This window comes from Mustelus asterias, unplaced genomic scaffold (assembly GCF_964213995.1).
Source record: "Mustelus asterias unplaced genomic scaffold, sMusAst1.hap1.1 HAP1_SCAFFOLD_2231, whole genome shotgun sequence".
Taxonomy (NCBI): Eukaryota; Metazoa; Chordata; class Chondrichthyes; order Carcharhiniformes; family Triakidae; genus Mustelus; species Mustelus asterias.
Window position 1 is genome coordinate 51568 of NW_027592176.1, and position 3012 is coordinate 54579.

Here is a 3012-nt window from a genome sequence, read left to right on the forward strand (position 1 = left end):
CCGGCATCTCCACATCCTGATTCTACAGGATGGTGTGCAACCTCACGTAGCAAACCCGAAGAGAGGCAACATTCTTTCAAGATCAGCAAGTGGTTCTGGTCACCTCACAGTTGGAAGGATGTGATCCCACGAGATGGGTTACAGAGGGGCTTCACCAGGAAGTTGCCTGGGATGGAGCATTTGAACTATAAGGAGAGACTATAAGTTTGGATTGCTTTCTCGACAGAAGGCTGATCCCTGTAACTCCATATATTTACCCCGCTAATCCCCCTGACACTCAGAGGATGAGGTGTATTAGATTACGAGAGATTTAGAGTCAGAGACTCAGACAGCACAGGAAAGGCCATTCAGCCCATCAAGTCCGCACTGACAGGAACTGCCACTAAATGTGCGCCAACGCCGTGGAATCATTAAGGTGAGCTTTGATCAGGGCGACACAGAGAAACTTCCACTTTTATGGGAGACCGGAATTTGGGGTAATCGATACGAGGCAGTCACGGATAAATCTAATGGGAATTCAGGAGAAACTCCTTTACCCACAGAGTGGAGAGAATGTGGGACTCGCTCCCACGGGGAGTGGGGAGAATGTGGGACTCGCTCCCACAGAGTGGGGAGAATGTGGGACTCGCTCCCACTGAGTGGGGAGAATGTGGGACTCGCTCCCACAGAGTGGGGAGAATGTGGGACTCGGTCCTAAAGAGTGGGGAGAATGTGGGACTCACTCCCACAGGGAGTGGGGAGAATGTGGGACTCGCTCCCACGAGGAGTGGGGGAGAATGTGGGACTCGCTCCCACGGGGGAGTGGGGAGAATGTGGGACTCACTCCCATGGGGAGTGGGGAGAATGTGGGACTCGCTCCCACAGAGTGGGGAGAATGTGGGACTCGGTCCTAAAGAGTGGGGAGAATGTGGGACTCGCTCCCACAGGGAGTGGGGAGAATGTGGGACTCGCTCCCACGGGGGAGTGGGGAGAATGTGGGACTCACTCCCATGGGGAGTGGGGAGAATGTGGGACTCGCTCCCACGGGGGGAATGGGGAGAATGTGGGACTCGCTGCCACGAGGAGTGGGGAGAATGTGGGACTCGCTCCCACAGGGAGTGGGGAAAATGTGGGACTCGCTCTCACGGGGAAGTGGGGAGAATGTGGGACTTACTCCAACGGGGGAGTGGGGAGAAAGGGGGACTCACTCCCACAGAGTGGGGAGAATGTGGGACTCGCTCCCATGGGGAGTGGGGAGAATGTGGAACTCGCTCCCACGGGGAGTGGGGAGAATGTGGGACTCGCTCCCATGGGGAGTGGGGAGAATGTGGGACTCGCTCCCACGGGGAGTGGTTGGGGCACATTGTGTGAGATGTACCTGAGGGAAAGCTGGATAAAAACGAGGGAAAAAGGGAAATGTTATACTGAGAGGGGAATGGGAGTGGTGTGGGTGTCATTGGCTTGCCCATCCCTAATTGCTCCTTGAGGTGGTGGTGGGTGAGCTGCCTTCTTGAACCCGCTGCTCGTCCCATGTGGTGTAGGTGCATCCATAGCGCTGTTGGGGAGAGAGTTCCGGGATTTTGACCCAGTGACAGCGAAGGAACGACCGATATATTTCCCAGTCAGGATGGTGAGTGGCTTGGAAGGGAACCTTCAGGTAGTGGCGTTCCCAGGTATCTGCTGCCCTTGTCCTTCTAGATGGAAGTGGTCATGGGTTTGGAAGGTGCTGCCTAAGGAGCCTCGGTGAGTCGCTGCGGTGCATCTTGTAGATGGTACACACGCTGCTACTGAGCGTCGGTGGTGGAGGGAGTGAGTGTTTGTGGATGGGGGGACAATCAAGCGGGGCTGCTTTGTCCTGGATGGTGTTGAGCTTCTTGAGTGTTGTTGGAGCCGCTCCATCCAGGCGAGTGGGGAGTGTTCCATCACACTCCTGACTTGTGCCTTGTAGATGGGGGCAGGCTTTGGGGAGTCAGGAGGTGAGTTACTCACCGCAGGATTCCCAGCCTCTGACCTGCTCTGGGAGCCACAGCGTTCATATGGCTGGGTCTAGTTCCGTTTTTGGTTAATAGTAACTCCCCAAGATGTTGCTATTCCAGCTAAATCCCTTTCTGTCTCACACATACACACCAACCACCACCCCGCGCTCCCCCCCCCCGCCCCATCGCCCCCCCCCCCCGAATCTTTAATCTGGAATGTGACAGTGATGTGTGGCTCAACCCCTGTCCTGAAGTAAATCCCACAGCATCGCAACTCCCTGGTGTCAAATGCGATTCCCCTGCGCCATCTTACCTCGATCAACTGGGCCAGTGGGCTAACAAATGGCAGATGCAGTTTAGTTTAGATAAATGCGAGGTGATGCATTTTGGTAGATTTGAACCAGGGCAGGACTTACTCAGTTAATGGTAGGACACTAGGGAGAGTTCAGAGCAGAGATCTCGGGGTACAGGTTCACAGCTCCTTGAAAGTGGAGTCACAGGTGGACAGAGTGGTGAAGAAGGCATTCGGCACGCTTGGTTTCATCGGTCAGAACATTGAATACAGGAGTTGGGACGTCTTGTTGAAGTTGTACAAGACATTGGTAAGGCCACACTTGGAATACTGTGTGCAATTCTGGTCACCCTATTATAGAAAGGATATTATTAAACTAGGAAGAGTGCAGAAAAGATTTACTAGGATGCTACCGGGACTCGATTGTTTGAGTTATAAGGAGAGACTGGGACTTTTTTCCCTGGAGCGTAGGAGGCTTTGGGGTGATCTTATAGAGGTCTATAAAATAATGAGGGGCATAGATCAGCGAGATAGTAAATATCTTTTCCCAAAGGTAGGGGAGTCTAAAACTAGAGGGCATAGGTTTAAGGTGAGTGGGGAGAGATACAAAAGGGTCCAGAGGGACAATTTTTTCACACAGAGGATGGTAGTAGTGGAGGTACACCAGAGGTAGTAGTAGAGGCGGGTACAATTTTGTCTTTTAAAAAGCATTTGGATACTTACATGGGTACGATGGGTACAGAGGGATATGGGCCAAACACGGGC